Raw genomic sequence first — 14,932 nt, forward strand, 5'->3', positions numbered from 1 at the left:
ATATATATATATATATAGTGTAAATCAAAGATGATGTCAGGAAAGGCACTAGCAGAAGAAGAAAAGAAAAATGGGAAAGCCCTTCTATGGTACGTAGAATTTGACTTAATCTTGAAGTAAATCAGGGAAATTATTAAAAACAGTTAAGAAGGGAGTATATTCTAGGTATAGGTTACCAGTAGTAACAGGTCAAAAAGTCGTAGATGAAATTTAAAGTGTGAGAAACTGCAAGTCAGCACATATATCTGAATCATAGAGTATATGGACAGGAGAAAGTATAAGAACACTAGAATATTAGGAAAGGGCTAGGTAGTGAAGAATTTTAAATACCAGATCATTTTATATTTCATTCTGGAGATAATATAGAATCATTTTAGTTTATTTTGTAGGGGATTGATATGTTAGATTTTAGGAATATTACTTTGGCAATTGAATAGAAGATGACTTAAGTAAGAAAAGAACATGTAGCAGGGAGATCAATTAGAAGATTATTTCAAAATGGGTAAATGACTTAAACATAAATAAATTAACTGAACATATAATAGTATACCTATCAGATCTGTAGGAGAAGAAGGAATTTAAGACCAAGCAAGAGATAGAGAACATTACAAAATGCAAAATGAACAACTTTGATTATATTAAATTAAAAAGTTTTATAAAAACAAAACCAATACAACTAAAATTAGAAGAAAAGCAACACTGGGAAAATATTTTTATAATAAAACTCTCTGATAAAGGATTAATTTACCAAATATATAAGGAACCAAGTAATTTAAAGTAATTTTAAATTACAAATATTCAAGCCATTCCCTAATCAACAAATGATCAAGGGATATAAATAGGCAGTTTTCACATGAAGAAATGAAAACTATAAATACGTACATGAAAAAGTGTTCTAAATCCCCCCCTAATTAGAGAAATGCAAATAAACACCTCTGAGGTATCACTTTATACCTAGCAAACTGGCCAATATGGCAGCAAAATAAAGTGATAATAGTGGGGAGGGAGGTGGCAAAATTGGGACACTAATACACTGCTGGTGGAAATTTGAATTGATCCAACCATTCCAGAGGATAATTTGGAACTATACCCAAAAGGTTTTAAATGAATGCTTGCCCTTTGACACAGGCATACCACTGCTGGGTTTGTCTCCCAAAGGGATAATAGGGAAAAATATTTGTACAAAAATATTTATGGTAGCTCTCTTTGTGATGGCAAAAAATTTGGAAAATGAGGGTATGTCCATCGATTGGGAAATAACTCAACAAATTCTGGTATCTGATGGTGATGGAATTCTACTATGCTGAAAGGAATGACAAACTGGAGAATTTCTATGTGAACTGGAAAGACCTCCAGGAATTGATGCACAGGGAAAGGAGCAGAACCAGGAGAACATTGTATACATAGATGGATACATTGTGGCACAATCGAATATAATAGACTTTTTTACTAGCAGCAATGCATAGATCCAGGGCACTGGTGAGGAACTTATATGAAAGAACATTATCCACATTCAGCGAAAGAACTGTGGAAACAGAAACATGGCAGAAAAGCATATAATCAATCACAAAGTTTGATGGGGATATGATTAGAATTTTTATGTTAAATGATCACTCTATTGCAAATATGAATAACATGGAAATAAGTTTTGAATAATGATACATGTATAATCTAGTGGAATTGCTTGGTAGCTCTGGGAGGGGGAAGGAAAAAAAGGGGTGGGGAAAAATTATGAATCATGTAACCATGGAAAAATATTCTAAATAAAAAATAAATAGGAAAGTTTGGGAGAAGGGAAGAATTAAATGAAAGAATTCTCTTTAACATATGTTGAGTTTAACAAGATTAAGAAATATCCACTTAGAGATATGTAAAAGATAGTTATTGATGTTTAAAGGTAGGTCAGAGAGAGTATGATTAGTTGTATAGATCTGAGGGAAGCTAGGTGATATGGTGGTGAATGACAGTCTAGAAATCTGAAAGACTCGACTTCCTCAGAGACTTAGTTGTGCAATCTTGGGCTAGTCACTTAATCCTTTTTAGTTCAGTTTCTTCATATGTAAAATGAGCTGGAAAAAGAAATGGAAAACCACTCCAGTAACTTTGCCAAGAAAACCATAAAATGGACCCATGAAGAGTCAGAAATGATTAAAACAACTGAACAATGACAAATAAAATCATCTGCAAAGAGAGGGTAACTAAAGCCAATGGAACTGATAGATCACCAAGCAAAACAGTACAGGGAAAATAGAAAAGAGAGAGGAATTTGGGGTGGAGGTCTAAGAGTTCCTTATGTTTATTGGTAATCACCAATAAGATTATGCAAATACACCAGTCAGACAGGAAATAGGACTGACAACCAGTGGACATATGTTTCTCAGTAATTTATCAAGGGATCAATAAATAGAAGTGAATTCTGGCATAGAATAGCAAAGGTTGAAGAGAGAACAAGGATAAGGATTGAGTATAAACATTAGAGTTGACAAGTAAATGATTATCAGTGGGTTTTGAAGAGAACCAACCATTTCAGTTGAATAAAAAAGTCAGAATATAATCCAGATTGCAAAGAATTTAGAAGCAAATGAGAGGAGAGGACTTGAAGCATTTGATGTTTATAACTTTCTCCTAGAGTTTAACTACGATGGAATGAATAGAGTGAGAGCTAGTGGAGATCATATGAGAAAGTAATTATTTTTTTTTTAAATTAAAGATAAGGGAGAATATTGATATTTGTTGTCATCAGGGGAGCAATAGAGAATCACTGAAAATTAACAATTATGGATTAAGTATTATAATGGGAACAATCTACTGAAGAATATGATATGGTAAAAGATGCAATCATATATATTTGACCTTTGAAGGTTTCCTAAAAAAAGCTAAAGTACAATAAAACATATTAATTTTTACAATAAAACATATTAATTTAATTCCATCCCCCCAAGAATCTTCTTGAGATGGGAAATGAGGGATTATTGAAGAGATAGATTACTTACTCTGCAGGCCTCTGGGTAAGATGTTTTTGTTGCTTTTGAACCTCACTTTCCCATTAGTGTACTTGGTTAAGCAGTAACTATGAATTAAGTGCCTACTGTTTTCCAGGTATTGTGCTAACTACTGGGGCTAAAAAAAGAGACAAAAGACCTTTCCTGCCCTCATTTATCAAACAATCCAATGGCAGGTAGGACAAGAAAGCAAAATTTCTGAATAAATTATCTGAGTGATAAATAGGAGGATTTTAGGGGCTAGGTTCAAATAGAACTTGGCAGGCAATTTCAGAAACTAGAATAATACCTTTCCCTTTATTTTTTTTAATAGAAAAAATTTGGTAATTCAGAGCCTGCCAGTCCCCTTGCTTGAAAAGCAATTGTCTAAATTTGAAGTGTCTCTTTAACAGTGATATATTGGTATTTTTCTTTCAAATGCTGTAATAATTTTCATCTCAGCTGCCAAAAATCTAAATGCATATTAGTCCCATTATATTTTTAATTATGATATTTAAGGTTGTTCTCTTAGTGACAGCTGGGGGATTCATTCAGCCAACTAACTGTACTTTGCTACACAATGCATCTGTTATTTAAGATCTTATGGATGACTGGTCAAATCCAAATCAAGAACTTTACTTCAAACTCATAGGATTCAAAGACTCTAAAGTTGGAAGGAATCTTAAAGGGACCATTAAGCCCAAAATCTTCTTTGTAAAGATTAGAATCGGTGGCCACAAGAGGTTTACTGATTTTTAGAGTCAAAATTCTACTTTTTGTAACTGGAAGGATTCAGTAATTTTCCTGACTTCAGGTCCTTAACTTCATCCACCATAATTATCAACCTTAATCTATCATTTACCATTCATCTCACCTTTATTTCAGCCCTTCATGCCATTGAATTTGTGTAAATGAGTGGCAAAGGAAAGCACTTGGAAAAAGTCCAACAAGTATAATGTATTTTTTTCTTTAAAAAAATAATAAATGTTTTGGTCTCTTTTAATCTCAACACAAAATCAGAAATAAAGGATTTCAAATATCCCACTCCGAGACATTTTCTAGCTGTGTAACTCTGAAAGTCATTTATCTTTTCTTAGCTTCAGCTTCCTCCTGTGTAAAATGGAAATTGAAAAAATATAAAAGCTCTTACAGGCCACTGTCATGATCATATGTACAGAAAACACTTTGAACTCTTAAAGTCCTACATAAATACGAATTGTTTCATAATAATAATGTTTTGTTAATCTTAATAAAATTAGAACTTTGAAAACCATTTTATCTCACCTTATGTTTATATTTTTAAAACTCTGACCTGCCTAGAATCAGTGCTGTGTATTGATTTCAAGGCAAAGGAGTGGTAAAGGGTAGGCAATGAATATTAAACACTAGGCCCAGGGTCACATAGATAGAAAATGTCTGAAGCCAGATTTGGACCCCCAAACTCTCATATTCAGACCTGGCTCTGAATCTATTGAGCAAGCCTAGCTACCTCCTGACCTTATTTCTTACTGTCTAATGCTATCCAAGTAAAATATTCAGAAAACAAAACATCACAATTGGAAGTACTTATAGTAACCATCTCATACAATCTGTTCTTGACAAGAATCCTCTCAACAGTATCTCTAAAGATCAAATCAGCCTTTAATTTAGTACCTTCAGTTATGAAGTCTACTAACTCTACAAGACTTTTCTACTTTGGGATATCTCTGGTTAGAAAAGTTCCCTTACATCAAATGTATTGTTTTTTCTTTTTTTTTTTTTAACCCTTGCCTTCCATCTTTGAATCAATGCTGTGTTTTGGTTCTAAGGTAGAAAAAGTAGTATGGGCTAGGCAGCGGGGGGATTAAGTGACTTGCTCAGGGTCACACAGCTAGGAAATGTTTGAAACCAGATTTGAACCTAGGATCTCTAGTCTCTAGGCCTGGCTCTCAATCCACTGAGCTATCCGGCTGCCCCCTATTTTTTTTTTCTTTATGAAATTTCTTCCTATTGTTTCCACTTTTGGCTTTGGAAGTAAAGTCAGAAAAAAAAAATAAATGATTCTTCTTTGTGATGACCTCTCAATTCCTGGAATACAGTGATCAGACCCATGCTGTCTTCTATACTTCAAGCTCAACTTTCTTATTTCTCAAGTTCTCATTTCATATGTACTGAGGGCACATTGCTAATCTCATTGTCCTCCTCTGGATAGTCAATTATTAATTTCATTCCTTAAATCTGGTTCCCACAGTTAAATGCAATACTCCAAAAAAGGCCTGTCCATGGGAAAGAATAATAGGGTTATCACTGCTCTAATTCCAAACACGCCCTTTCTTAATGCAGTCTAATATTACATGGCATTTTCTTATCTGTCATTCAACACTAATGTCTTCCATTACTGATATGGGTGGAAAATAGCATTGGATGTGAGTTTTTAAAAGGGCAGTTAATCCAAACATCTTTGAAAATCCTGATTTATGACTGAGATAACTTGATTGATGAATCATTTGTAAGTAAATCTGTTCTGTACTCCAATTTCCTCATCTGTCAGATGGGGATAATGATACTATCAAGTACAGATAATTGTTATAAAGACAAACTAGATAATACATGGAAAGAGTTTTGCCAAATTTAATGCTCTATGTAAATGTTGAATGATAATAATAATAATCTCAAATAATCCACATATTTAACTCAATTGAGGTTTCAGAACAGATCATCAGTTGATGTTTTTCATATTGTATCTATCTGTCTCCATGGCCATATTGAAATTTGCTCTGATTCCATACACATCCATATTATTTTTAATCCTGCCTTTGTTATGAACACAGTAATAAAATCAATTTTGGGGAAATTTAAATTTACTTTACTGTGCTTCATTTGGCTCCCAATACTCCCTTTCCTACCTGCTACTACATTCATACACACACACACACACACACACACACACACATACGTATCTATCTCTATCTCTATCTCTATCTCTATCTATCTCTATCTCTATCTCTATCTCTATCTCTATCTCTATCTCTATCTCTATCTCTATCTCTATCTCTATCTCTATCTCTATCTCTATCTTGGTTACAATTTAAGTTCCTTGAGGCAAGGACTTGTTTTTGTATTTTGCATCCCTTGTGCTCAATTAGCATTTTCCCACTCCCCTCCCCCCCACCCCACTAATTTCTTCATTCAGGTCACTTCCATTGAACAAACTAAATCACTGAGAATGTGTTTGTGTGTGGTTAGGAGCAAAGACAGAGTATAATTTTGAAAGCATCCTAAGTATAGATCCAGAGAAGTTATTGGCTATGTAATACTGGTCAAGACAACTAATCCCTAGGGTCCTTAGTTTCTTCAACTGTACAAAGAATGGATTGTACTAATTTTGAAGATCATAAAATCATGAGACTTAGAGCTAGACAAGGACACTGAAGGAATGTCCATTAATAGAACAATAGTTCAATAAATTGTGGCATATGAATGCAATGGACAGTTTTGAATAAATAGATGCAGAGTAAATTAAGCAGAAACAAAAAAATAAAATAACTAAAATAACTTTTAAATAAATTGAACAATTTTGAAGACTATAAATTGATAAAGTAGGAAATGAGCAAACCAAAAAACATACAATCAAGTTATAAAGACAAATAAAAAATAACTATTATCATTGAAAGATATAAGAACTATTATCAGGACAATGACTACAGTCTCAGAGGCCTAATATTGAAATGTATTTACACTTTCTGACAGAGTTCATGGATTGAGGATATAGAAAGAGACATGTCTCTAAACATGGTCATTAAAGTAATTTCTTTTTCTTACCAATATTTACTTGTTTCCAGGCTTTTTTTTTTCTTTTCCCTTTTCTTCCCAGTGAGGTGAGGAAGGATGAAATAAAAGAATACCCATATTTGTTAATTAAAATAAAGGTAGACACTTTAGAAATAAATTTTGAAGGACACAGGTGAAATATGTTACAAGCATTTTAGATAAAGACATGGAATTTGAAATTTTTATTTATTGGGAAAAAAAGACTTCATGGGATGAGGGTAACTTGAAAATGTGGTAAAAACAATAACAACAACAACAACAACAAAACAGATTTTAAAAATCTTATGACCCAAGAAGAAAAAAGTTATAAATCTTTGATCAGAATATAAAAGAATAGAAGTAATTCCATAGAGGAAAGCAGGACCTGAAGGAGCATGAAATACAGAAGAAGGGGAATTAATTTTTTAACATGAATCAGAAATGATTTTGTCAAGCCATAGGGTTAATGTAACTGATAGAATCTAGAATAGAAATAGTATAACTCAAGAACACAACTAAATATTTAGCACCTGGTCAGATAAGCAAGTTCCAGATACTTGGAACTTAAATATTAGAAATAAAAAATTGGTAAGAGGCCAATTTATAAGGATAATCAGATATCTTTCCTTTGAACTGTCATATTTTAACACCCTTGGCAAAGTGCCTAAAATATTCTTTATTATAATTCATCATTGCTGTAAGGCATTGTCAAAAAATGTACTGCAAATATCTTATGTAGGAGGAGAAATGATATCACATGTATTATCTAATTGTCTAATAATATATTTTAAAACTTTGTTAGGTCTATAATCTTTGAAAATCCTTACTTTCTATCTTAAAATTAATATTATCAATTCTATGACAAACCTCCGATAAGGGCTGGGCAGTTGGTGTTAAGTCATTTTCCCAGGGCCACATTTCTAGGAAGTGTCTGAGGCCAGATTTGAATCTAGGTCCTCCCAATTCCAAGTCTAGCACTCTATATTCCTAATTAACTCAGGGCTATATTCTAATATTTGTTGCTATTACCTCTTAAAAACACTAATCACACACATCTTCAAATTCCAACTAGTGCTTAAGTATTCTCTAATACCATTATCTGTTTATTGCTTAATATAGTACTTAGAATGTAGAAGATACTTAATAAAAGTCTATTGGCTAACTGTGCCATTACATTAGTTCTTTTCTGAATATCCACAGAAAGAATGGGAGATTTCACTTTTTGAACATTTGGGGCACATCATTTAAATTGCTTCAGATGTTCACTTTTAGCTAGCCTTTAGTGTTTCCATGAACCTTTTTTTATGTAATCCTTCCCCTAGCTTTCCTTGACCAATCCAATTATCAATGTCTTCCATGTCACTGAAGTCTACCTCCATCCAGTCATGAAGATGTTTTTTATGTCATTTTTTGTATTCCAGACATCATTAGTATTTCATTAATTTTTCCTTCCTAGGGGCTTTCCATTGCCACATAGGTTTTTTTTTTATTTTCCTTTAATTATTCTGAACTAATGATACTTAATGATTTTCAAGCAAGTAGCATATATGCTATGATCTTGAATAATTTTGCATTATTGAGGGTAATTATTAAGTAATTTCCTCAATATGAGCCCAATCTTCTATCAAAATCCGATGACTAATAACTTAAATTCTTTGGGTTTCTCTTTTCTTATCTGTAAAAATAATAATTTGGACTAGATAATGCCTACCTTCCTTTCTAGTTATAAAATCACATAATTTATTATTATTTGTGAGTGATTTATATGATTGATGAATTTATTACACATGGTCTTTTCCATTTCAATGTACTTCATTTCTAGCCTATATACAGAAGAATCAAACTAAGAGTATGTGAAAAAACAAGCAAAAAAATGGATGTTTGGAAATGTTCATATATGGAGAAGTATTACAAATATTTTAAAAGTAGCAAAGATAAAGAAAACTACAATAAATGTTGATGTCTATGAAACTGCTTCAAATACATATTTTCAAGCTTTAAAAAAATCTAACTACTTTATGGCTATTCAGAGATATTGAGAGACAAACTTTTCTTTTCCTTCTGTCCAAGTTTTATACCCAATCCTTTGTAACCTAATTGGCAATGACTATAACTGATTGACAGCTAAGGCAATGAAAATGAAAACAGAAGGCAGACCCCCAACTGAGACAGTTCTTTGTAAAGGAAATGCAATAAACTTCTGCCTTAGAGAGGAATAGTTAGGGGAAGAAGTGTTCCAATTCATTGCATATTCTAGTTAACTAGGGAATGTTTAAACCTGGGAATAAGGGATAGGATTGAAAATGCAGTTTACATACTAAACTTGTGCAGTTTTAGATGTAGATGTGTGATTTTACTGTCAGCAGGGATTCTCAGGGAATAAAATATTTCTATAACTGAGAATTTTCTGGATCACTGGGAGCCTAAAGAACTTCCCTAGAATCACACAGCAATAAACAAGAAAAGGGAGGATTTGAATGCAGAACATCCTGACCTGACACAAGACTAACTCTTTATTCACTGTATCATCCACTACATCAAGCTGACTGTAGGATATAGAGTTACATTGGTATCCTGTAATTGGTAATACATTAATCAAAAATGACTTCTTAACTGCTGGGAGCTATCAAGCCATGAAGCCGTGAAGCCTGGTAGCTAAGGAGGCCTCAGAGTGGCCCTTGGCAAGATGTGATTGCCCACTCTATCTCCTTTGCATAATCTCTTTCATCAATATCCCTTACCTAAGGAATTGACATGATTACTATTCCCCCTAGTCTCAAAAGGAATAATGCAAGAGCAACATACCTGTACCCTAATTCTCTAAAACATCACCAAAAGATCAGACCCTCAAATCCAACACCAAAAGACTATCATGGGTTAACTTTTACTTAGGTACATAATTCCCAGAAAAATCATAGCTACAAGCCAAGCCCAGAAGTTTCCCACTCACAGAAACTTATTCTCATGAAACCAGCACACAAATCAATCATAAAGGCCCATACAATACATACAGGTACACTAAACTTCAATATGCCTTGGTGACTTGATTTCACAAACCAGTGACTCAGAAACTCCCTAGTAAACCCTAAAAAATGATCAGTCTAATATTAAATCTGAATTGTGTTCTGAGTACCCATCAACCTCAATGATATGATTGTAGAATTGTTGAATTCTAATTAATTATTCCATTTTATTAAAAGTAATAAGTAATTTTCCTTGATTGTTTGTAAGCTCAAAACTCCTCACAGGGTAATGAGAAAATTAAGCTACCTTTGACTAAATAATTTATCTGTGTGAAACCTTTGTTCTGTCAAATCAGTAATCATAATACAAGAATATAGAATGCTAATCAAGTGATTTGTTAAAAGTTAAAGTATCACTTTCCCAATTATCTCCATTTAGACATGTGTGTTAGGTAATGTATCTGTGTGCCAAGAAAATGGGTATAAAAATAAACATCAAGCTTGGGGATGGGGAGGTGCAAAGCATTCCCATGGCCGTAAGTATACAGCTGACTTCCCTTTGTTATAACCCCTGGGGTTGGGAGTGAGGCTGGACCTTGCCCGTGGCACTTAACATGTGTTATTTTACCAATAATTATTTATAAGATTAATTACTTGTCAATCTTATACTAATAACAAAACAACCTATTAGCATCGGTATAAATAATTAGGCTAAGTAAATCATTATTGGCAGATGTGAGGTGAGGAAGCACTAGATTTGGAATCTTTAGTGCTAGAGTTAAATCTTGCCTCTGGTACTTACCACCATCATAACCTTAGGCAACTCTTTTAAACTTGAAGACTCACTATTTCTTCATTTGTGAAATAAAGAGGTTGGATTAGATGTCCTGTTAAGTTCTTTGTCAGTTCCAAATCTATGATTCCATGTTCAATTTAGTAGGGATGAAGTTTACCTCTGTGGATGCACATTAGATCACAGCACTTTTTTCAGTTAGCAGGTAGAAACTTTGAAAGATAACAAATTGAAGTACTTTTCCTGTGACTTGCTTCCACATTCATCACAAAAAAACCTCCCCAAAACAAGAAAATGTCAAAGTTCTAAAAATTACAACAAAAATATTTTGAAAGGAAACTATTCTCCAAAATGGACTTAACCAACCCACCCAGTTTCTTTTCCCTTCCATCAGCACTATACCTTGAGTTGCATTTGGTTTATTATTTAGTTTCCCTTGATTTGACACGATTTAACTTCATATACCCTTTAACTTGAGAAAATTGTTGAACTCTCTCAATCCTAGGAATCTGGATCAGAGAGCAAAGAAAAGTAGCAAAGAAAAGGGAATTGTGAAAAAGGAATGAGAAATACTTTCACTATCTCAGTTTGGTGGAGCTCCCTTTCTACACAGGGATTTATGAAATAACTCAAGAAGCAGAGGTAGCCCTAGAAGAAGAGACTCCATCTTCAGGCCCAAGTCACTGGCAACATGCAAAGCTACCCATTGTAGCAGCTTCTGCAACTCCCTGAGATGATCCAGTTCCTGGAACTAGCCCAGTGTCCTTTCTTGCCCTCTGTTCCCTGCCAGTTTATTCAAAAGACCAAGTTCCTGTTTGTTGTAATTCAAATGGCTCAATCTGAAATTGCTAAACCCAATCCCCACCTTTTGCCACTACCTCTTTTCTGGAAATTCCCTTCTCAAATCCCTCCCTATTACCCCAGAACCACATAAAAGGCCATATTTATCTCCCCTCAGAAAGTCAGTTAAGCAATAGGTTTTCTGCTCTGCATTCATACATTCATTAAAGAAGCTTGGATGATTGATATGATTGATGACTGATTCCTGTTGCCTATCCCCTTTCTCTACGTTTTTATCCTTATCAGAAAGGAATTGAGGTAAAAGATTCTTTTGTCAACATGGAATCTAGGAATCCCAAACTTGTGGCCTATTGGGATCTGATGAACCCCAAGTTTCAGGACTAGCTTATAGGTTGGAGACCCCAAGGTTTGTACTTGTTCCCTTTTCCCTTGGGAAGCAGTTTCAGACTTAAGTGGGATGCCCTCAGGAGAAAGACAATCCTAGTTGAGTGAGACTAAGCATAGACTAAGGACCCTCCTTGTTTTAGGTAATCTCCCATATTGTATCAGACCCTTTCCCAAGATCCATACCTGGGCAAGAACCATCCTTTAGTATCTATTGTTAGTGGCCCCTTCTCTTACACCCTAGCCACTAGTTATGATTCCTTTCCCACGCTTGATTGTATCCTGTCACTGTAGTTTGAACACTCCCATTTTCTTTGTAGCTATAGTGATGTCAATCATCTTTCCCTGCCCCTGGTTTTCCCCCAAATGCTATTGAAGGACCAGCCTGGGAACCTATTTCCTCCATGACCCCTAACCCCAGGCATCCCTGTCCCTCCCCCTCCTGACATATGCCAGGAGCCATAATGACCCCCAATCCCAGAAGTTCCTGTCCCTCTCCCACCTCAGGAATTTCTATGCACTCCCCCTACCATAGAAGGGTATAAAAAGCCTGCAGACCCCAGACTCAGGACCAGTCACTTTTAGAGAGCTGTGCCCAAACTGAAGTTTGTTAATAAATCCCCTCTTGTGTGTTACATTGCTGGTCTAGTTTCATCTTTGGTATCATAACCGGTCACTTCAGTATATAGGTCCCCCAAATTCTTTTCTTCCTTGGGAGTCATCATCTAGCATCGTGGCACTCCCAGGGATAACATCTCCAGAGTCTAGGGTATATACACTGAAAAAGTTGTGGTGGCAGACTCTGAGTAAAGATTTAAATACTGGACTTATCCCCATCCTGATTAAAGACTTGGTTTTTTTGACTATTTAATAGTTCAGTGTTATTTCCAAGTTAACAAATGGCGAGCCAGCCAGGAGGCTGAAGTTATGGCTGCCTAAACCTTCAGCCAGCTTGACCACTGACATGAGGTAAACACAAGAAACAATTGTGTTCAGTCAGGACTGGTTCATTTAGGTAAGCCAAACTCTTGGCAAATGAACTTCTTTAATCAGGAACCAAATGGGCAACCACATCTCTGTGAATGCCCCAGTATACCGCCCCCCCCCCCATGGGACCACTGCCAAGTTCATGTCCGTATATCATGGACCAGGTACCTGCTAATGTTAGAAAAAGAAGAGCTAGGATAGTATAGGTCAGAAGTGTGAAAAGTTGGCTGAAAGTTTTGAATGGGAAGTTTGAGTCGGAGAGTGAGAGCCAGGAGTGTTCAATTGAGGGTCTGAGTAACTGCTTTAAGTCTATTAAAATAAAGTTTCTTAATGAATTGAAATGCCATGGCTTAAGGCCTAATGGTTATATATATATATATATATATATATATATATATATATATATATATATATATATTTTTTTTTTTTTTTTTTTTGTGAAAGAGCTTCTTATAGAAGCTTAAGAACTTAAGTTCTGTATTTCTTATCCATTTTCTGTGGGTTTTTGCTTATTGTGTTGACTGGGAAAAAAACACAGAATTATTAAATAGTCAAAATCACTCTTTAATCAAGGGCAAAAAGGGGTTCAGCGCTAATAGGCCCCAACAAGAGAGCTGTGAACCACACACAGAGCTGCACTGAGTCTGAGGATCAAACTTTGGCCACTCTGGTCACTGACCCCTGGGAGTGCCACCACACTAGATGATGACTCCAGGGAACAAAATAATTTGGGGAACCTTTATACTGAATGGGCATTGTACCCCCAGAAACTCAGGCAATCTATTATCAAGGAAACTCCCTTGCTCCCTTACATCCTCCTGACTCAGCCTAAAAACATCCAATGATCCCTCTAGGGTCCCTAGATGATTGTCCTCCTTTGATTGTCCTCTAGATTTAAGATGGACAGAGAGATGCACCTCCAGGCTACACCTCGATCCTATCAGACTACATATCAAGATATGTTTGTTAAGGAATCTTTATGTCTCCAGATGACCACCTCATTCCATCAAATGTCTGAGTGACTAGCACTCTAAGTCATGTCCACACCATGATATAGCATCTGTTGTAAAGAGTATAAAATCCCCAGAACTGAAGTTGTCTGGAGGACAGCTTTTCCATCCATGCTGTCCTCATGGGGACCAGCCTTTCCTTTCATGCTGTCCTCCCAAGGAACTGCTCCCCATCTTGCTGTTCCACTTTGCTATCCTCCTGGCCATTCTCAACATTACTTTCTAAATTAATAAATCTCTTTTTTGTTTTGTTCTGGACATGTAGGATGCCCTTGGGGTTTGGGAAGGATACCTTTTGCAAGCATGCAATGACTCCAAAACTTAGCTTAAAAACAAAAAGAGACTTATTAATTTAGAGAGTAATGTTGAGAGTGCCCAGGAGGATAGCAAGGTGGAACAGCAAGATGGGGAGTAGTTCCTTGGGAGTACAGCATGAAAGGAAAGGCTGTTTCCTATGGGGACAGCATGGGAGGAAAGGCTGTTCCTCCATGGGGACAGCATGGATGGAGAGGCTGTCCCCCAGACGACATCAGTTCTGGGGTTTATATACTCTGTAGATGCTATGTCCTGGTGTGGGTGTGACTTAGAGAGTGTTAGTCCCCCAGGCATTTGGTGGAGTGGGGTGGTCATCTGACTGGGGTCTGCCTGGAGGCATAAAGATTCATTTCTTTGTCCACCTTAAATCTAGAGGACAAAAGAGGGTAAACATCTCAGGACCCTGGGTGGGGTCATTGGGTGTTTCTAGGTTAAGAGTCACAAGGATGCAAGGGCTCAAGGGAGTTTCCCTGATAATAGTTTGCCTGGGTTTCTGGGGTACAGTGCCCATATCAGTTTTTAAGCTAAGTTTTGGAGTCTTACATGCTTGCAAAAGGTATCCTTCCCAAACCCCAGGGGTGCACCTCTTTACCCCCACAACATATACTCTTATGGGCTGGAAGGATACCCTTGGGGTTTGGGAAGGATACCTTTTTCAAGCATGCAATAACTCCAAAACTTAGCTTAAAAACAAAAGAGATTTATTAATTTAGAAAGTAATGTTGAGAGTGGCCAGGAGGATAGCAAGGTGGAGCAGCAAGATGGGGAGCATTTCCTTGGGAGGACAGCATGAAAGGAAAGGCTGTTTCCCCCGAAAGGCATCAGTTCTGAGGTTTTTATACCTTTTTACAACAGATTCTATGCCCTGGTGGGGACTTGACTTAGAGTGGTAAGCCCTCAGGCATTTGG

Source organism: Monodelphis domestica, chromosome 2 (assembly GCF_027887165.1).
Source record: "Monodelphis domestica isolate mMonDom1 chromosome 2, mMonDom1.pri, whole genome shotgun sequence".
Taxonomy (NCBI): Eukaryota; Metazoa; Chordata; class Mammalia; order Didelphimorphia; family Didelphidae; genus Monodelphis; species Monodelphis domestica.